The following is a 22652-nucleotide window of genomic DNA, read 5'->3' on the forward strand; positions in this document are numbered from 1 at the left end:
CCATGTTCTTTTAAAAAAACAGATAAGGGTGTCTGGCCTCACAGAATGTACTCACTGAGTTCTGCAGAATACCTGTTTTCCTTGCAATGTTTTCCTGAGGCCTGTAATACTGTTGCCATTTTAGACCATATCCTTAGGAAGGTACAATGCCGTTTTACTCAATCCAAATCAGTGCCGTGAAGTTTTATTACTATGCAAATATCTTATTTGATAATATTTCTAAATAATTCCAACAACTCCTGATAAATATATTTGTTTATGCTAAAAGTCATCCATAGAACCAAGGATTGACGAAGGTTTCCATGCTGTGACCCACTATTGTAATATCCAACTGGCCACTGAACAAGTGGGCACAGAACCTAACTACCCATTTATATCTATTCACATAGCACATCTGTCCTCCAGGATGCAACAGCAACACACAAACCGATTCAATAACTGCAGCCATTCACCCTTGGCTTCTCTGCTAAGACTATGACTAAGATAGTGATAATTCCTAACTGAAGGGTGGGATTTTTGCAACATGATCTCTTACCCACTAAGAACTGGACTACCACACGTTCCACATAAACCACTAAGCAGCTATTGGACAGCAAAAGCTTTCAGACACAGCTGACTAAGGCTGGGTTCAGACAAGTGAGCCAGAGGTTCCATCTCAATCTCCCAAGCCATCCAGGGAAGGATGGTTTTTGGTTTAAGGCTGTGGATTTTCATCTACAAGAGCTGGGTTTAATTCCTGGTTCTATGATCTACTTCCTGGGTTACCTTGAGCAAAATCACTTAACTGCCATACTTCAGTCTCACCTTTAAAATGGGGATATTTCCCTATCTCACATGGGGATTGTTCTGATAAGTTCATTAATGTTTGAGGTAATCAAACTGTACAATAAGAGCTGGTCAAGAACCGAAGTTTCCGTTCTGTGGGAATTTCTGACATTTCGATTTTTTTCCCCCCAATCAGATTCAGAATGAAAAGGCAAACTTTTGAAGTTTCCTGTGAGAATTAAAAATAAAAGGGACCATCAACATTTTGATTCATTTGAACTTCTCATATTAAAAGATCAATTATATAGGTTACATTTATATTTTAATGGAATATAAAGGTTGAAATGAAACATTGACTTTTTCCCATTGAAAAGTTTAATCAGAATTGACACTCCCCCACAAAACATTTTGATTTAGATGCAACTGCATATTTGATGGAAAACGGTCATCAAAATCTTTTCACCCAGCTCTATGTAAAATAATGGAGTAAGTAGAAAGATAAATCCAGATTCCATTTACCAGCTATTTTTACTGAAACTCCATTAATCCAACTGTCTCTTACTTCCTGCAATAGAGTAGCTTTGTCCTTAGCTCTGCAAATAATTCTGTACTCTGCCATCTTCCTGAATATTGTTATGATTTTGTATCTGCTACCTTGACTTTCTGATATCATGGTCTTTAGAAAGAGGCTAGAAATGAATCCCTCTACATACATTTAGAATGTCAGTTATCTAAATCTATACCATCAAGCACCAGTTCTACTAGTTCTTACTTTGGGTATGTCAGGGATAGTGGCTGCTTTAGATAAAAAGAAAATTACATGTGATTTGCTATCTCAGGGAGTTTTACTGCTGCTTCTGTTGAATGAGTTAACTAACAAGAGCTCTCTTGCTTTTTCTGTGTAAACACACACACACCCACCCACCCCTAGAAGAAGCTGACCAAATGACATCTGGAACATTTCTGCCTCCAGCACTGAATTGAATTTAACACTGTGCCTGAAGCACCAGGTCTTCTGATTTGCATCACAATACACTGTCTCCATACCACCCACATGCAGACTTCTATTCCATAGTACATCATGCTTAATATAAATGCAATATTTTTGTTACTGGTTATGTCTATTTTTCATTACCTCATTACAGAAACATCCTTAAAAGAGAGACAACCTGAGCTACAAAATTCTGAGCTGGATCCAGGTCCCAAGATCACCTCTGTAGAGGTTTTGCTCTGAGGTTTTACATGAGTATATATTTTATATGTACATTCAACATTCTTTTCAATATAATTGTTTCTTTTTTCTCCTTGACATTTTTGTGCAAGACACAATTTAGGAGTTTCTCCTTATAAGGTCAGCATTCCTAGATACCTTTTTACAGAGAAAAGGAAGTTAGTCTGGATGATCACAATGGTCCCGTCTGGGCTTGGAATCCATAAAAATGTTGTGTCCATTCAGAAAATGAACTGTTTGAACTGACCTGAAATGAAATATTTTGTTTCAAATTTTGCCAATGGGGAAAAAAACCAATTTTTTTCAGCAAAATCAAAGTTCTCCCTGGGAAAATTCTGATTTTGCAGAAACTGCATTTTCCATTTCCATCAGAGAATTATTCTGATGGAAAATTCCCAACCTGCTACTTTCCCTGTAGAAATGTTGGCCACAAAAAAAAAAAAATAGATGTGTAAGGTGGTGTTCTGAGAAACAGCACTTCAGGGAGCAGACCAATGCAAACACAGAGTAAATCCCCAGTTCCAGTGGGATAGAAATCAGAATAAGAGCTTGGGGAAATTGATTTGTCTGCACTAGAAGCAAGGTAAAAATCTAATGAGTGTAAACTTTATATCTTTGATTACAGCTGGATCTTTATATGAATTATTACCTGCTTGATTGCTATGGAGAGCCAACTGTTTGACTCCCAAAATGATGTGAACACAGAAGCTCCCAGGGCTCAGAGCCGGGGAGAAGAATTTCCACCAGGTTATAAAGGTGGAGGTGTTAATCTGCGTTAAAGACTCACCATTTCCGCACGCTGACCAAGTGCCTACCCTTGACTGATCAAAATGGTGGTGTAGCCAAGAATTATCAGCCAGAATTAACAAGCAGATCGTTGTGGATCCTGTCCAAACACATTCCATATTCAAAACGTGTGTCTCTTCAGGAAAGGAATGGATCACAGCTAGAGCAGCCTTTGTCTTTTGAAATCCTCCTCATTCTAGAGGCAGGAAATTCCTACTCTGGAGATATAGTCCTCTTTGTGATGATGAAAGAGATCTTTATGAAACAGACAATTGACCTCTGCTGCATCCAAAGCCCTGACCACAACCACCAGGGTCTAGACTACAAGTCTAGTGTCAATCTTCAGCCCTATGGCTAGAGCTGTAGTGGTCTTTTTCACTCTGATTAAATCCAAGTTGAACAGATGCCATCATTCAAATCCCCCTGATACTTGATTCAAATCCTTGTCACTCTGACAAACAATGGTAGTTATGGTAGAAGTAAAGGGACAGACGTTCTGACTCACTCTGCTCCCTTCACACAGCTCAGGTGGTGCAAAGGAAGTGGATGCGGGTCCATCCACTGAGGCAGGGGTTCACTTGGCTCAGGACGTATACTGAGGGCAGGGAGGAGTGTGTCCAGGGTAGGAGTGGCTGGAACATTTTGTGCTCTGGCTATCCTCAGCTGTCCTTTAGGGACTATTGCCACAAAGCAACTCTAACCTTGACTTGGGTTGGGTGCTAAGCAGAGAATGAGGAAGCTCAACATGTTTCTCCAATTTGCCAGGCTCCTTCATTTTGTAATTGTGTGTGTAACAAGTTATCCTCTTTGTTTTAATGAGTACTTGTGCCACCTACCCCCAGGGCTGGATTAAGGCAGGGGCTTTAGGGGCTGCAGCCCAGGGCCCCAGCTCAAGGGGGGCCCCGCAAAAATAAATCACAGGCAGCGATCTCCAGGCCGCTAAAAGGGGTGCTTATGCAGGCTGGGTGCCTTCCATAGTCCCATTCTGCTCCTGGAAGTGGTCAGCTGCTGGCAGTCTCTGCGGCCCCTGGTGGGGGGTGAGAGGCAGCTATGCACATTGCCCCCGCCCCCAGCACTGTTGCTGCAGCTCCCATTGGCCAGGAACTGGCCAATGGGAGCTATGGGGGTGGTGCTGGGGGGGAGAAGGAGTGGGCAGCGCACAGAGGCCACTGCCTTCCTCCCCGCAGGGGCCACAGAGATGTGCTTGGGGCTATGAGTGGCATGGGGCTATGGCAGGCAGCCAGCCTGAGCCCTGCTGGCCAGGAGCCACATGTGGTGAGCACCTCCCAGCCAGACCCTGCACCCCACACACACACACACACCCTGCACCCAAACTCCCTTCCAGACCCTGCACCCCTTCTTGCACCCCAATCCCCTGCCCCAGGTCAGAATCCCCTCCTGCACCCAAACTCCCTCCCAGACCCCACACCCCAATCCCCTGCCCCAGGTCAGAATCCCCTCCTGCACCCAAACTCCCTCCCAGACCCCACACTCTCCTGCACCCCAATCCCCTGCCCCAGCCCCCTCCTGCACCAAACTCCCTCCCAGGAAAAAGACTCGTATACAGGGGCCCCACGCAATCTAATAGCCCCAGGTCCACAGGAGAATTAATCTGGCCCTGCTTACCCTGCATTTCCTTCATTGCTTCCTCAGACTCTAATGATCTTGACATGTGATGGGTGTTGCTTAGCAATAAAAATAATGGAATGAAGTATGTTTCAAATCTTCCCCCTCTGCTAGAAGTCCTGTGGTGGCCATTACTTGAGAAAGATTGGCTTTTCCATTACTTTCTTATTGTTTCCAAAGCAGTTGCTCTTCTGTTTCCATGGCATTTTCTTTCTCCTCCCTCCCTAAAGTAAAATCTTTTATTCCCTTATTAACCTTTTCCTAGATACAGCACCTTTTCCCACCCACCTTCTAAGTCTAATGTGCTTTTCAGCTGTAGTTTCTTTATGGGAAAATTCCACCCCCTGTTCTTTCTGATCAGCAAGCCTCACACTCTTAACTGAGAGAGACTCTTGAAGTCTCAAGACAACATTGGTGCAATAGCCTCTGTAAGAGTCAAAATGTCATCTTCCCCCAGATCCTTCTCTGTTTTAAACCAAGAGATTCAGTCCAGATATGCCCTAAATTAAAATATAGGAGGCTAAAAGCCAGGAATAGAGGGTTTCAAAGAGGAGGAATCTGGGATAAGTAAAGTGAGTTTCCCATAAACTACGCTGATCCCAAACTTAGAAAAAGTCCAGTGTCTAGGGACATGATTCAAGACAAATCTTGTAGGAACTATTTTGACTAATCCTCAGCTACTCTGTACCAGGAGTCTGTTGTGGGAGCCTGCCAAATGAGGAGAGAGGGAGCAATATAAGGTGCTTGAACCCCATGGTTGGGCCCTTTTGGTCCTAAACCCAAGAAGCTCTCTTTTTGAGAAACATTCCTGTTGACCTTTTAGAGAAACAGCAGCAAAGAAGTCTCTTCGTAAGGGCCCCTCAGTTCGTGGTGCTGTTCATTCAAACAAGGTCCAAACCACTGTTGACTCAGGATTACTATGCATTTGGGGCTGACACACTCAGGTTTATTAAGTCAAACAATTTGAACCAAAAGTCTGGCCTTGCATTTTACAGTTACTATAAATGCAATGAATGAGAGATAAACAGAAAAAGGTATTGATCAATTACCTCCTCTTGGTGCATAGGTGGCTCATGATGGATTCCTCCTACAAAGCTCTGATTATCCTCTTACACTCCAACATATTTATACCTTTCCACATGATCTAATTATCCAATCAGCATTAAGCACTGTGTCTTATATAACCCATAAACTACACATGCGCAAACATCATTTATATAAATTTTTGCTGTTCATGCTATTTTCGGGTCATAATGTCACCTTACTCAATGTAAGGACTTTCCTGTTTTTCTCCCCAGCTTAGGGATTTTTTGCTAGTACCTTTAGTGTATTTATTGTTGTGATTAACTTCCTCTTATCTATGTCCTTCAACACAGTATGTTCCATGATCAAAACATCACCTTTGTCCTACACAGCAGCTGTAAGCATTATTTACAGCAATTCCACATAAGGATGAATCAATAAGACAATACTCACGTCAAAGACAGACAAGGCCAAAGCCAGTTAATTAAGCGTAAGTATTAGCCTGGCTTGTCCAAATTCATTCACTATACATATGGGCCATAATTATGACATTTCCACAACAAAGCCAAACAACCAATCCAGTGTGCATACAGCCATATCAATTCTTTTAAGCAGCAGCTCCTCCCCAAAAGGCCACTCTCTGTATTAATGCTCCATGAGAAGTAAGTGCAGCTGTCCTACCTGCTTCTCCGGAGCTGCAAAGGGAAGTCCCCTGGGTATTAGCCTCCCATTGCCACGACAGATTCTGCCTCCTTTCTCTAGGAAAGCTTGGATGTGGAAGTACCATAACCAAGATGATCCTTTTTTGGTCCCTCTCAGCGAAAAAGAGTGCAGGGAGAGAGGTGGTGGCCATTAGGTTTTTCATTGCTACTGCTCTGTCGGTAACCAACTGCAGGCAAGTAAGAAAAGAATATAATATTTTAGCCACAGGTAAATCAAATACATCAATTCCTTAATTCCAGCATCTAGCTCCATCAAACAGATAGAAGGCTTTAGCTGGTATATTATGACTGCAAGCCCAGTTAAGTCTTTCATGTCATTAGATTTGCAGTGCCAATAACCACGTTAGTGTAAACGGCTAAGGGACCTTCCTTTCCTTTTTGAAAAATGATAGTCGCCGAGAAAGGTATTATTTGTCTTCCGATTAGGGTCTCTGCTTCTGCTGGACATCTGTCATCCTTTTTGGTTAGTTTTAAAAAGCACTGACTATGATCTTTTGTGGTTAAGGCACTGGACTGGGCCTTGGAGATCTGAGTCCAATTCCTGGCACTGCCAAAAAGTTCCTGCTTAACTTTGGGCAAGTCTTTTGTGTCTCAGTCCCCGATATGTAATACTTCCTTTTCCCACTCTGGGTCTGTTTGGCCTATTATTTTGGCCCTCACACTGTAGTGAGAACTATCTAGGTGGAAAACTGGCCTTCACAGAATCCTATTGAAGTCTGTGTGGGTGCAGAGTTCATAGTAGAATCAGGCCCTCACACTGTAAACACTTTGATCCTGGGACTGTGTCACTTTCTATTTTGTACAATAGCTAGCATAATAGGGCCCTGATATGAGTTAGGGCCTCCTGGTGCTACTATAAACAAAAAGCTATCCAGGCATTCTCTTAGATCTAAGCTTAAGGGCTGGGGGAGGGTTGGTTCTTAGACTCACAAAATCATTAGGCTAGCCTAAAATACCCAATTCTCCTCCGGGGGGGGGATGGGTAATCCAGATAAACCTTTTGTTAGTACTGCACCACATGTGTCATATATAAACCTGTTGCAATTTGCCTTTTACTGGTTTTGTGAAATGGACTGAAAATGAAAAGCCTCCCACTTTAAGCATAGTTTTTCAAATTCTCCTGGTCTGTTGAATTTTCTCAGCTATGCCTTGCTGTCAAGATTATTAAAACTCAAAGCTGTACATGTCACAGAGCTTGCAAGAGCAGAAGGTTAAAGTTGTGTTTTCAATTGGCTGAGTCACATGCTCTTGATCTGATCAACAGCACTCACCATCACAATGAAGAAATTATGAAGAGAGGGAACAAAGAAGCTAGAAATAGAAAAGACCTGTAAACCCATTTTGTCCATCCTTTTGCCACAGCAGATTTGTTCTCTACAATGGGCCAAATTCTGCTCCCAGATATATTTGTGCTTTTTATTATAGAGATCAGCAGTTGCATGTGCTCTTGATTTTTTTCCAGTTCTTAATCATGTATAAAAAATAGTCTCATTAAATGATATGGAAAAATAATCTTGTGTTTAAGAAGCTGGACTGAGAGCAAAGAGACCCCGGTTCAATTTCTGGCTTTGCCACAAGTTCTGTGTCCTTGAGTATGTCATTTAATCTCTCCAAGCCTCGGTTCTCTGTTTGTAAATTGGGGAAAACATTTTCTTGGTCTATCTTGCCTGTTTAGAGGGTTTCTCTTATGTGTTTGTACAGCATGTTGCACAGTGGAGCTCTGGTTGTGGTTGGTGTCTCTGTGCACTACATTCATATAAAACAAAAATATATGTTTCCCTTGGGAGACTATTCTACTGTCTCAAACTCATCTCTCTCACCATTTGGAAAATTGTCCTCATTCAGCCTCCGGCAATAGTTTTGTATACAATCATAAGAGATTTCTCCGCTTCCTTGGCACTTACTTGTTTATTATCAATTTCTCCCTGCTGTAGTGTTTGTGAACATTTGTGGAGAGAATCTTCACCAGTTTTTTTTTTCCAAAGGGATGCACCTCCCCCAAAATAACCACGGTTTGTAAAAGATCTACCATGGAACGTGCAGAGGGTGAGCCATGGAAGGACCGACAGAAAGCCAAGCTCTGGTACTGAGTGGGGACATTTGTTCAGGGTGTGTCTTATGTGGAGAATGGGGTAGGGATGCAGCAGTCTCACATGATTTTTGCAAATAACTGGGAAATAGTTTAGCAAATTTTGAAGGTGATGTTTTGTTGTGGTTCCACTCACAGTATGTTTCCAATTTCCCCTTTTCTGCTCCACTAGTGGTGGTGCTGAATGCTAAAAATATCTCTAGTGCTGCTCCAGGCTACCATGGCTCACACAATTCGATATAGCTAATTCAGATGGCAACATAAAGGGCCCAGCCAGAATGGACTTTTCAGTAAGGACTTTTCCTTCGTAACCAAGACTGATTCTGCATTTGCAATGTAAAAAAATCGCTAAGGGCCTGACCCTGCAGCAAACTCCTTGTGGGCAGATCCTTGCACCAGCGTACATATCAATGGCTTTAATAGATTTCCTTGTGGCTGCAGGGGTCTTTCAGCATGGAGTTCATTACAGAAGCAGAGTTCTAGAGCCCAATTCTGCCTTTTGTACTCACCAAGGCAGAATAAGTGTACTGCCTGTGGTCAAATAAATGGTACTACCTATGGCACAATCAGGCTCTTAACCTTCACACACCCTGATTTTTAACAAATAAAAGAACAAAACTCAGGCCGTTCTTTTCTTTATCATTGCAGAGATGAAACTGATATATTAACATTTTGCAGATGGGTTTTAATAACAAAAGATGCATCAGTCACACCAAGCTTTTCTTATCTGGGGAGTTTTCAGGAAATTGCAGTGGACACCAAAGATCAGTGTTCATAGGAATCCATTTTATATTAAAGTATCTTTTCCATCACACATTTTACCTCAGAAATCCCTCACACAGTAACATTGGCTCGATGTAAACCAAAAACAGATGAAAATAAGCATTTTTTTGCTATTTAGGAGGCATCTATAGGATGAGTTACATTTTATTGAAGCCACTATTTGGGGATGAGATTGTTTGGACTTTATAAATCCAACTTACATAAAGCTAAGATCCTCTGAAGCACTTGTACACAGTATGCCTGATCCATCAGTTAAATAAGCAGAATGACGAGTCTGAATCTCTCCTCCCTTCCTCCAGTTTTACACCAGTACAATTCCACTGACTACAGTCAGGATACTCCTGATGTACACTCATGTAAAATGAGAATCAGACCCTATCTTCCTAGTCCATTATTCCCCTGCTTCTTACCCCTTATGGTATTTTTGCCTCTAGATATTTGCTCCCCTCCAGCCCTTTGGCACACTGTTGCTAATTTTACTTGTCAAGTCTTGATTTATATCTTTCTCATCCATGAAATTGTCTGTTCCTTCAATCCAGCATTAAACTTGTATGGTCAATGTTTCTGAGCTGAAAAGATCAGTCAACAGGAGAGTTTGCTTCTCTATACAGAATAAATGTTTTGGCACCAGTCTCAGTTGTTCATCTGCTTAATCAAACATAGCTACAGACAAACTTCAGCATGGAGAAGGGGAAACTTGTTTTAATTAAGCTACACACCTTTTCTGAAACCAAATATTAATGTCCTTGTTCAATGAAATTTCACTGTTGGACAGTAACATTGCTTGTGTCATAATTAAGGCTGCGAGTTTGTCAGAGGTCATGGAAGTAATGGATTCCATGATTCTCTGTGACTTCTGCAGCGGCTGGTGCGCCTGGCTCAGGCAGCCCCCTGCACCAGTTGCACGGCTGCTGCTGGGGCAGTCTCAGCTCCCCAACCCCTGCAGCAGCACAGTTTGTGTGTGGGAGGGGGAAGAAGGTTTAGGCACGGGATGGGGTGAGGCGGGCTCAGGGCAGCGCTTACCTGGGGGGTCCCCAGAAGCGACAACATCCCCCTCTCTCAGCTGCTAGGCAGAGGCGTGGCCAGGCAGCTCTGCACGCTGCCTCCGCCCAGTGCTGGCTTCATGGTTCCCATTGGCCAGGAACCGCCAGCTCCTGAGCTGCCCTTCCCCAAGTTTTAGTCATGGGGATATAGAAAGAGTCATGGACAGGTCACAGGACGTGAATTTTTGTTTACTGCCCGTGACTTTTTAGTAAAAATACCCGTGATTAAAATGTAGCCTTAGTCATAATTACTGTAGATCTGTTGATACGACAAGCTTCTGCCACTCAACCTGAATTCTGACCCTGCTCTTTTCCATTTCAAAGTGAATGGCCAGTATAGTCACACTAAGCATCACTTAGATTGGATTAGATTCTGTCACATGGAATTTACCACATATTTCAATTAAATTTTAGATTTATTTTACAGTGAAGTGAAAGACTACAGTACAGGGAGTCCTCGGACTTACGACACAATTCGTTCCTCAGAATTGCGTTGTAAGTCGAAACTGCTTTTCCCATAGGAATCAATGATCCGAAGGGAGGAGATTGGTTCCTGAACCAAGGCTTGATACCTTATTTTCACCACAATAACCCAGATTTTTGTACTAAGTGAATTATAGATGACTAATGTTGCAACATCAATGTATTTACTGTACACTGTAATTTGTAAACAGCATTCAAACACAAACTCACATATGCTGCTCAGAATGCTGGCAACACAGGCTCAGAAAGCCAGGGAGAATGGCACACATGCTGAGCCTCAGCCAATCACTGTTCAAGCTTTCTGATGGGCTGGGGCCGGGAGCCAAACAAAAACAAGTGGCAACCCTACCCAGCAACAAGCTACCCTGCTGCCTCAAAGCCAATCAGAAGTGACCCCTTCCAGCTCCATACCAGTAAAATGCAACCCGGAAGGGATTTCAAGGGAACCTTATGAAAATCGAGCACCGTAAGGGCGAAACCACCATCGTAGGGGCAAAACGGACAGTCAATTGAAAAGCATCGTAAGTGTCATCCGATGTAAGCTGGGTGCCATAAGTCTGAGGACTCCCTGTAGGCACATTGGGAAAGTTCATTGCACTTGAAGAAATATTGCTGGCTTCAGCGCTATTCCTTATAGTTCATATGGGGAAATACTGCTGAAATGCTGCTAGTGACCCTAGCTCGAATGAATTTTCAGAGGAATGAATGGGTAAGACAAACAGTATGCAATTTAACACTCCGTCTGTAATAGAATGCATGCATAGACTTAGGCTGGGATTTTCAGTGGGCCCTAAGAAAATTAGGTACCCAACTCCTGTTGAAACTCAATGAGAATCGAAGCCTTACCTGACAAATTAAGGTCCTGGTCCTACAACTGATGGCATGTGACTGAAATGCTGTATCCTTATGGAGCCCCATTGACTTCAGTCAGTGGGGCTTGATATGGGTATAGCACTCTTCCCACAAACTGTCAATTGTAGGATCAGGGCCTTAATTTGTCACTTAAGGCCTTGATCCTACGAATGAAAATTTCATTCATAGGATCAAGGCCTTAAGACAGCATACAATAGCTGAAAATTGGTTCCATATTGATGTAGGTGCTAAGTTTCTCCTGTTACAGCTGACACCACCAGGAACACCTAACAGTGCAATGAAAACAACTCTGCACTGCTTTAGGTGTCAGTGATGTGAGGTCCATACGAATGGCCTCCTCTTGCAGGAGAAGCTGATAACTCTGAACTCAGGTCTTGGTAAGTAAACAAAGTCTTTCAGGTCATGATGGAAACAGCTCATATGCAAGCCAAGATGTGTATTGCAGGCCTCACTCAGGAAATGAGGATTTAAGATTAGGCCCATAGAAAGCATTTAAGCACTCATGGGATTGCATCATGTAGGTGAAGCTGTTTGCAAATAGTGATTATGAACAGGAAGGACAGCAACATTTCTACATTAGGCCCAGGAGCTCCAGGAGGTTAACTGAACTGCCATGAGAATGAGCATTCAAATTGCATAGTATACTGAAATATTTCAGCATATTGAGTTTTGGTGAAATTGAAGATGAGAGCCCCATGGATTTTTCTATTAGTGGAAAAGGATAACTAAATATTCTGAGGTAGGCCAAAACACAGGGAAAATACAGTTATTATCTGGGGGGAGGGATAGCTCAGTGGTTTGAGCATTGGTCTGCTAAACCCAGGGTTGTGAGTTCAATCTTGAGGGGACCATTTGGGATCTGGGGCAAAAATTGGGGATTGGTCCTGCTTTGAGCAGGGGTTGGACTAGATGATCTCCTGAGGTCCTTTCCAACCCAATAATTACCAGGGTTTTCGTACAGGCCTGAAGTGATCCTTTAATCTGTTTTTCTGATAGATTAAAAGAGTATTAAGCTAATGAGATGTGTCCAATATTTGAACACTATGGGCTGTAACTGGTTTTCATTTATATTGGAGTATATCCAGACTGACTCCCCTGAAGTCACTATAATCATATATTTTAGTAATATTGCAGTTGGAGATGTATGTTCCTAACTCAAGTACAATTAAAGGGGTGAAGGTAGGGGATGAAGAATGTTAGAGATAGAAAAATGTGTGCTCAGTATGGAACAAATATTTAAATAGGACTTAATGCCAAATAAAAGTTCAGGCACCATTCTATATGCACAAGTATATTGAGGTTAGATGAAGCCAACACTTTTCCATTCTGCTTCTCATTCTTTTTATAGTTTATTACATTTTAATTTGCACAACTGCTCTGTTCTGCTTCCAAGCACAATGTGCTAAAAACCTATGGAGACTATGTAATTTATTAATGAAATCTGATCCCCCATTATGTGTGGGAACATTTGATTCCTACACTTTTGTACGGTAATACTTATACCTTACATTTTGGACATCTGTAAGTTCATTAAATGATATTTCATAAATAACCTTTTCTCACTGTTAATAGCAGGTGAGCCATACTATCTGTTCTGACTGAGGAGATAATGACCCAAAAGTGTCTCCTCTTTGAGAACTATCCAGTGCTTCTTACTTTTGAAAATGTGTATTTGTCGACAGGGGCAGGGAGAGGAGAGTAACAGAGGCAAGTAGTAAATACAAAATTATACAGAAGTGACTATGGAATAAAGTATAAAAAAGGCAAGATTATTCCCTCAGGACTTGAATCAAAGCCTACTGAAGTTAATGAGAGTTTTTCTGCTAACCACCATGGGCTTTGGATCAGGCCCACTGAAAGGCCAACATAACCACCACAAATTCTAATTAGAGACCAAAAGATTAATAAAATTTCTGGCTTCAAGGCATCTGCATTTGCCTGTCTAAGAATAGTAAGTGGTACCCAAATATCGAGTGTGTGTGGATTTTTTAGGGCAGTAACACTTCTTCATTGCAAGGATGTCCCATATTATATGGAAACAGACAATCATAAAAGGAACACAAGGATTATGACACTGGGCAGGAATTGAAATTCTCTCAGGTTTCAAATGAAGAGATGGATTTTTCTAGGGGGAATATTGCTAGCAGAGCCCAAACAGGACTATGGAGTTTCCCATACAACCAACAATATCCAAACTCAAACTAGGTCGTAATTTGATCATTTCCCAAATATTTATAGAAATGTACATGCCATCATGCATTATTTGAAAGAACCCACAGCAGAATTAACATGTATCAGAATCAGTTTGGGCCGTTCTACATAATCTATGTAGGGCTAAGTAGCTTCTGTACAATGGTTGATATTGGATGTTTAAGTGGTTATTGAATTTAAAAATATGCTTTCAGACTTCCCCCCAAAAAAATTCAGAGTGAAGACCAGCAGAAATTGAAGTATTCCACTCCCAGTTGTCTATATTTTCTAACCATCTCAGAAACCCAAGAATGGGCATTAATTATTTTTGTGCATCTTTCTGCAGAAATGCAGCATATTTTCAGTGTAAAGTTTTAAAAGATAAACTTTGCCTAAATCTCCGATTAGCTGGTAGGAGCGGCAGAGGAGATTTTTAATATTGGGGGGGGGGGGGGAAGAGGGGAGAGAAGAGATGGATAATATAATTGGGATATTTCCTGAGCACAAGATACAGGTAACACCATTATAATCTCTTGCCCATCCATCCTTCTCTATCCCTCTTCCCTCCAGGGGAACTTAAGAACGGCCATACTGGGTCACACCAATAGTCCATCTAGCTCAGTATCTTGTCTTCCGACAGTGGCCACTACCAGATGTTTCAGAGAGAGTGAACAGAACATACAAATGTATCAAATGATCTATCCCCTGCTGTTCAATTCCAGCTTCTAGTAGTCAGAGGTTTACGGACACCCAGAGCATGGGGTTGCATCCATGACCCTCTTGGCTCTCAGCCATTGATGCCCTATCCTCCTGTACACACTAACCTAAAAAGTTACAAACTGAAAATATACTGCGACATCAAAAGTAGATGTGGCCTGAATTTCACAAGTGCTGAACACTCACTTTATTTAAGTGTCTAACCATGGATCTAGTTGTCTAATTTTAGGCAACCAATGTTGAAAATTATGACCTTTGCCCCACTGTGCCTCAGTTTCCTATCTATAAAATGGGGATGACACACAGGCCTGGCCAGAAAAAATTCTAGTTTTCTTGTAAAAGAATCTCTGCTCCACTTAGAAAAATTCAACTGAATAAGCCCGAGTCCCTTTTTTGAAAACGGAACGAGTTCTTTCTAGACAGGTGGTATTCTAAGTGAAAAGAATTGTATATACTTAACTACCTACCTGGCAAAGTGTTGTGAAGCTTAGTTCGTTTTTGTTGAGTGCTTTGACGATGCAGAATGCTATAAATGCTAAGTACTATTTCTAATACTGTAAGCATCAGTGAAAGTTGCTACTAGCTAGATAATACCAAATTTCTGCAAGAGTTATTTATGCAAAATAAATTCTGCTTTCTACTCCCAGATCTGTGGTTGTCACAGTGATTAGAACTCCATGTTTCCTAAACAATTAGCTAACAGTCTATTAAATCTCATTTTATTACTTTGAATGGATTGAGATGGTACAATAACCCAACTCAGAAGCACAAGGGAATTTACATCTCTTTCAGAAAATGGATGAGATGTAAAATGAACTACATGGTGTATAAAGCCAGATCCTGAAGCTTTTTTGGTTTGTTTTGCATTTGATTTTCTTTACGATAGTACAAACAAAATTCAGTAGTGATAAAAAGAGATTACATATAAACTAAACTAGAGAGAGCGCGCAAGAGAGAAACACCTCTTCAGGCTACCAAACAATTCACTTAAATGGAAGGTACACTCACTCAGTATTTTTAATAAATTAAATGAGTTATCAACCCAAATATTTGTTTTCTCTGACTAGAGCTGGGGGAAAATTTAATGTATGCTTCACCTGTCTCTGAATGGGTTTCATGTTGAAACATAAGTTCAGTTTTGTGGGTTTGAAAATTTTTCTTTCTAGTATTTAAAAAGATATATATGACCCACAATTCATTTAAATTTCACATGTAATTAGTAGCTGGCAACTAAAACAAATTAGGTGCTTGATAAACACACACAATTATATTTTCAAAGCAGTTGTATTTATGCTTGGAAGAAAGGACAGTTTTATGAATGTGTAATCAAGGATATAAAATTGGAAAGAACACAAAATAGAGCATAGTTAATTTTGGTAGTAGCAACAAAATTAACACTATGCCAAGCACCCTGCGCATGCACTGCCCTGATAAATTTGTTATTGGCAAAGGTTCACACTGAGAAGAGCCTGCTAATCCTTCTTCTTGTCGCTGTCCTCATTTATTACTCCTTTGAGAAAATGTTGTTTATAAAATAAAGATCTGCAAAAGTGAAGATAACAGAGTCCCCATTTCCTGTCTAACCTGTTTAATACCTAACAAGCTGGAAATATATAGCTCTTCCTTTCTATTTCACACACACTTGGGTACAGGTGTGTGCTGTACAGAAGTGATTACAAAGTGTCCCTGAGCACATGCCTCCAAACTAAAGATGAAACTGAACAGAAAAGCTTGTTGGAAATACAAGTCAAGTCATCACAGCTGGCAGGGTCCAGAAATAACACAGCTGAAAATGAATGGCATTAGGAAGTTATGCTGCCGAGCATTGGTGGTGATGGGAAATAGCACAAGTGAGCAGATGATTTATGCAGGTAAACCAGGCAAAAGGGGAAGCAAGGGGAACCTAGGAGGGACAAGAGGGGGGGGAAGAAAGGGGAAATTAGCTTAAGAATGTTGAGGGTCTGACAGAAGTAGAAGAAACATGAAAAAAGGATCTAACAACAGAAAGGAAGCAATATGTAGGAACAGGGTCTCTTTGCAGAGCAAAAAATGATCTTACAGAAGGCATGGGGGCAAAACAACTAATCATCCAGAGGCAAAGAAGGAAAATTGACCAGCTGCCAAGGAAGAGAATCATAAAGGGATTCATAAATTCGGAATCATAAAAACCCTAGCCAACTAAGAAAGCCACAAATCTGGCATTTATTTTTCTTGATGCGGTATGGAAAGTTTCTTAAAGAGAAAAAAAACAAACATTTATTGTGAATTTTATAAAGTGAAAGGGGATCCTTGGGATAAAAGGCTATATACAGACAAGAATGTGATAGCTTCTTTTTTGAGTATTTTGCAAGAGAAAATTGATGGCATCAGAAGCAGGTTTTACCCTTGATTCAATTCAGCTTATGTCCGTGGTGTAGGACCAAGGAGGAATCCATAGTTCAGAGTCAAAACATTGACCTGTGAATTTCTGATTGTGAATACCTGGTGAATTACAAGACATAAGGAGCCACAGTACATAGGATAAAACGCATTTTCAGAAAGGGTATGCCTTGTTGCAGAGGCAGTTTGCATTCACAAAATGTGATCCTGTATTTTTGCACTTTAGTTCAACTGTGGTTGTAATCTGAATTGCTGCACCTCCCACTATCTGTTCCTAAACTCAAAGCAACTGCCCAACTGCTCAGATTTCTACCCACAATTTAGCCCCCTTGTGACAGGGTTAACCCTTCCCCATCCAGTGTAACCCTACATTGTGGGCTGAGGAAACCATGCCCCCTTCACTCTACTGGGCATGCTCCAGGTGCATTGGTATAAAAGGGAGCAGCTCAGCTGGGCTTGACCACTGGGGAGGAAGGGCATACCCTGCTGGCTCCAGCCAAGGATCAGCTGAAGCCCAAGGCTGCCAGAGATGCCATAACCCAGGCAGATGCCAAGGTACCTACAGAGACCTCGCTACATCCAGAGTTGCCAGGAACAGCACAGACTGGAGAATCCAGAGATGAGACGCCCAGACCACGACAACGAGAACTACAGTAGGAAGCAGCCCAGGGGGTGAACTGGAATTTTGAGTCAGTGTGTTTTGGTCATAACCTTCCCCCCGCCACAACTCCCCACTGACTCAGTGGCATATGCCCCTGCCACCACCAGGGCCCTGATTTGGTGGAGAGGAAGGGCCTGGACCAACCTACCTGGGCCACTACCCCCTTTCCTGTGCATGGCATCCCCCATCCCGACTGATGCTGGCTGCTAGGCCTTACTGCCCCACTAAGCGGGGCAACCCTATTGACTTTGGGCTGCACTGCCCAGCTATTAAGGCTGAGTATGTTGACTTTAGCCATTAGGCCTCATTACCCCACTAAGAAGGGCAAGTATATTGACTCGGGTTTAGGAGGCTGTGCGGGGCGCACTCATCCCGCACTGGACGAGGTCTTCCCTAACCCTGTCATACCTGTCAAAAACAAATCTCAATACCATAGAAAGAGCTGGTTGTACCATCTTGTAGTTAAGGTTGCCTGACATTTTCCATTACAAGATCCTGTTTTCAGTTGCTTGTAACTTTGCCAAACTTTAGTGATTTGAGCTGAAGGGTTGCTATGCTGGGTGCCTGACTGGCTGAATTTTTGGGGAAGTTTCTGCTAAAGCACTTCAGCCATTTCCAATTAAGGAAAAATGCATGAATTTTCCATATTAAATGAAATCTTACAACCATTTAGCTGAGAAGCTCTAATGCTTCTATGCTTTACAGCAAGGGCTTAAAATTTCACAAGTGGTGAGGATTGAGTGGACCATTCTGATGTCAGGAGTGTGCCTTCAGCGGTTACTCTGAAAACCGAGTCTGGCCAAAGTCATCAGCCTCCACAAAACCCTACTTCCCATGTGATCAGTAGATATGTTAGTTTGGCAAATAAATTCTCTGGTGACTTCATATGCCTTAATACTAGCATTTCCTAACTTTTGAGTGCATACTTTTGCAACCTCAATGTTCTTTTTGTGTAGGTTTTTTTTTTTTATGTTAGATCATTTAGAAGTTTAGGCATCGAATACAAAAACCACAGCTCAGACCATTTCTGCTATTTTCGGAAACTTCTAGTTGTATTATTTAACTATCAGTCAATATGTGATTGTTCAGGGAAAGCCAGCAACTTTGCCTTCCTGAAAGATTGTTGCAGATGATTCAGATGAGCTACTTGTGACAACCACTTAGCAAAAGCTTTTACTATGAGTCACACAAGGATGATTCATTCAGTTTTTGATCATTTCTTTATTTAATTTCCTTGTATGAAATAGTTTAAAGATCTGTTTGAATAGATAGCTTGCAATTGCAAGCTCTCTTTTTGTGTTAGTTGCAGAGCTGATATTTGACAAAAAGCAGAGCTATGGCGAACAAGCTTTAATCTGTCTCCAGAATCTGAAACACCCTAAACCAAACAAATTCAGAGTAGTGACCTCAGCTAGAAAATGAAATGTGGAGTACTAGATGCAGCTGCAATGTTTTGCAAGGTTACACAACATAAAAGCAGTCAATCACAGCCATCTTTTTGATTTCACTCTCTTCAGACATAATGGGTCAAATGAACCTTGGGTGGCACTCCAGTGAAGTCAGTGATTCCACAAAGTTTGTTATTTGTGCCAGCAGATGAGTAGCTGCAGTCTAGACTCAAAACATATGGGCACCTTGGGATTTTATCCACACAGATAAGACCATATTCCTTGAGCACAGCCATCTAACAGCTATAACAGTCTTAGGGATGAGTATCCTAATATGGAATCTCATTTCCCTCAGGTCCTATACTTGTTTTGTGTGGAGGAGAAGGTACCTTCTTCCCAATGAGAAGAGGCAATTGTTACAGTAGTGTGATATAATCAAAAGGTGTCTTTCCACACCAGACTGAGGTAAATTCAGTGATGCTAGTTTCAATAGTCTTGTCATCTTCTCTCATAAGTGTCTCCCTGTTGTCTTCTATGCTGTCCCTTGTGGTTTGGGATGCCCTTCTATGATCTGTTCTGTAAGCCTCCACTCTTGCCTCATCCAAATCACCAGTGAGATGAGACAGGAGGGCAAGTAAAATTTCTTCCCTCTAGAAGATATTCCAGAGATTTGGGGGAATAGAGTGGAGCCATCTTGCAGGATTCCCAAAGACTGAAGGTGAGGGGGAGTGATCCAGCTGTTTACCCTCCAACAAGATCCCCATCCGATAGCAGCAAAAAGGATGGGGCAGCCTAGGACAACAGGCAGGTTTGCAACTAATGGAAGTTATGTGACATGGTAATTTTACCCAAGTTTCAACTTTGATTTTCAGTTTGAATAACCCTTCATTGACACTCAGCCCCATGTGAACCAACACAAACATGTTCACAGAACCCTCTAGAGACCAAAAGCAGACACACATAATTATCACTGCTACAGCAATGAAGTCTGGAGTCAGTGCGGACTGATAGAATAGAGCTAAATACAGAGGTCCTAAACAGACAGTTGAGGGGGAAAAAAAAATTAAATTACTACAATAGAGTCAAACGACATCAGGAATCTGACACCATCAACACCAAAAACAGGAAATTTTAAAAACCCACCCAAATCAGAAACTGTCCTCATCCAACTCCTTTTTGCCCACATGTTACATGGTTCTTACACCAGCTGGTGATCTTACATATCAGACATCATGTGCTGTATGGTACGTAATGAGTACAGTGGATGCGTTAAGGCTAGTTTTTCCAGTAACACTGAATTTGCACTTGCAAGTTGATGCCAGACACTTCCAGTCCTAGGCATCTGGATATTCTGAAGCGGTTAACTCAAGTTCTGATGCAATTAGCAGAAAAAAAAAAAAAAAAACCTACTTTCTCTCTTAAATGTCATTCCTTGTAAACTAAATAAACCAGATGTGAAGGCAGCAATGGCATGCAGTTTTGTACAGCAAATCATTCAGAATGAATGTCTCATACTAGCTCGAGCAGGCAAAATCTCACTTTTCTATTATACACAAACTAGTGTTTTGTATTTATCAGTTGGGATGTTTAAAGCAGGTATCACACAGAAGGAAAGCTTTGTGAACAGAACAGTATATTTGCATAATGAATGTTAGGAATATGAGAAATTCTGGAGTAAATTCTCACCTTAGGTATACTGCTATCCATTGACCTCACTGGGTATTTGTGGACATAAATGGCCACAGAAATTTAGACTTCAACTGGTCTGTGACATTTAGCTAAGAATCTGTAGAGTTTCTCATCATTCATATAGTGATTGAACTCTGGGCTTCAGTAACTCTTCCCTAGTAAGAGCAAAGTCATATCTGCGTCTCATGCCTATTTATGAAAGATGGATTATATCCATAATGAGGCTGACTAATCTGATGATTTACTAAAGACTGGAACCAGTGACACATGCCAGAATGTTCTCCACAGCCAAGTATCTGTACTCAGCAATCCCAAAATAGCTATTGAAGGAAAACAATTAATTTCAAAAATATTCTCACTGAAGACTATTTTCTGCCTCTGGCACCTTGTTCTAACCATCTGTTGATCCAGAGTAGTGTTTACATACATGGAGAATCAAGTGACCTTCCTTGCTATATACAATACCTGTACTTATGGCCTTACAAAAGGCCTGAAGCTAAAGAAGAAAAAATATGGCATATGTAGTAACTTTTTTCTCTGACTGTAACAACTGGATAAGATACTAGTGCAGTAGTCCTCAAACTTTTGTACTGGTGACAGCTCACAACCCCCCGAGGGGTCCCAACCCCCAGTTTGAGAACCCCTGTGCTAGTGGAACACAATATATGGAGGAGTCCTACAAAACAAAGGGAAAGACCGACTTACCTCTCTGGTCCTGTGACATATAGGTCTAGGATTATGCAATCCCTAATCATAGATAGAATTATCATACATAGTGTGGCAGAGCTCCAACCTTGTCCCCGTGGGTCCCACAATTCCAGGCAGTTTATGCTAGCCTCAGAGGCCCACTGCAACCCTCCACATAGCCCTTCTCTCTCTCTCTAGGACCAGGGTACAGTCTGAGCCCTTTTCATCATAAACCAGCAAGGAGGCTGGTGAGAGAGCTCCCACAGTCTCTGTTATCCCTACAGGATTATTCAAGAACAATTTAGTCTCCTGTCCTGACAGGGGTCTGTCTTTGCCTCCCAGGAGGTATTTCTGTAGTGGCAGGTTGGGGGAACCCAGGCCCACCCTCTACTCCAGGTTCCAGCCCAGGGACCCTAATAGCAGCAGCTGTTGGCAGCCAACTTTTCACAGCCAGAGTTGCTACAGCTCCCCCGCTTCTTTCTCTTAACACCTTCTTCACCCTTACCTTAGGGCTCCCTTTCCAGTGATCTTCATTACCCAGCCCTTCAGCTGCACTTCCTCTCCTCTGGCTCCCTGGCCCTCTTTGGCCTTTTATAGTATCAGAGGAGCCTTAATTAGAGTCAGGTGTTCACATTAGCTTAACAGCCTCACCTGACTCTTTGCAGGTTAATTGGAGTCAGGTGTTCTCATTAGCCTAACTGCTTCAACTGACTCTTTGCAGGCTAATTGGAGTCATGTATCCACCCTAGCCTGGAGCAGTTGCTGCTCTGGTCAGTCAGGGAACAGCAACCTGCTTCTCCAGTGGCTACAAGTTCTGCCTCTGACTACTCTCCGATAGCCCTCTGGCCTGGAGGAAAGCAAGAGGCTGCTCCTGCTAGGCCCTGGGCTCTTGCTGCTGCTGCTACTCTAGCTGCTCCCCTGACTGGGCCAGATGCCACCCCCTCCTTCTCTGCTACCTGGTTGCTGGACCCCCCACCCCTCTGCTTCAGTTGCTACTGCTCTAGCTACAGCCCCTTGGGGGGGCTGCTGGCCTGCTCCCCAGAGGAGGGGAGTGAGGGACTGCAGCCCCAGCTGTTGCTGCTGTGGACACCATCACCACCACCACCAGTGAGGGGTCCTTTCTGCCTGCCTAGGCACCAGACTGCCACCTGGAGTTGCTGGAGCTGCTGCTGCCCGGGAGCTGCTGGACCCTAGAGGAAGAGACAAAGAGGACCTTGTGCTGTTGGAGAGGTGCGCAGAGACTCTGCAGACCACTGTGGAGGGGGCCAGGAAGGACTGAGTAACTTTTGAACTGTGCTCTTACGGTGGTGGTTTTGACTGTGTTTGTGGGGACACGGGGTGTGGTGTGGAGCTGTCCCCCCCGATCCATCTGTGTGCCCCGCAACTTCTACCACCACTGCTGCCCCCACCACCACCCCCACTGGCTCTTTACCATCTACCTCACCTCCTACCTCTGGACTCAGCTGCTTGCTTGGCTTGCCATGCCCTGTTTCCACCATTTGGCCCTAAAGCAGCAG

General features: G+C 42.4%; 1 long non-coding RNA gene across 1 annotated transcript; it reads right to left on the reverse strand.

The window, feature by feature from the left end:
• Nucleotides 1–950: 950 nt before the first annotated feature.
• Nucleotides 951–21702, reverse strand: LOC122461644. Its single transcript, XR_006283714.1, has 4 exons — nucleotides 21641–21702; nucleotides 6113–6320; nucleotides 2135–2243; nucleotides 951–994 (listed from the first exon to the last, which is right to left on the reverse strand). It is a non-coding gene; the product is annotated as an uncharacterized LOC122461644 (long non-coding RNA).
• Nucleotides 21703–22652: the final 950 nt, after the last annotated feature.

Source organism: Chelonia mydas, chromosome 9, assembly GCF_015237465.2.
Source record: "Chelonia mydas isolate rCheMyd1 chromosome 9, rCheMyd1.pri.v2, whole genome shotgun sequence".
NCBI lineage: Eukaryota > Metazoa > Chordata > Testudines > Cheloniidae > Chelonia > Chelonia mydas.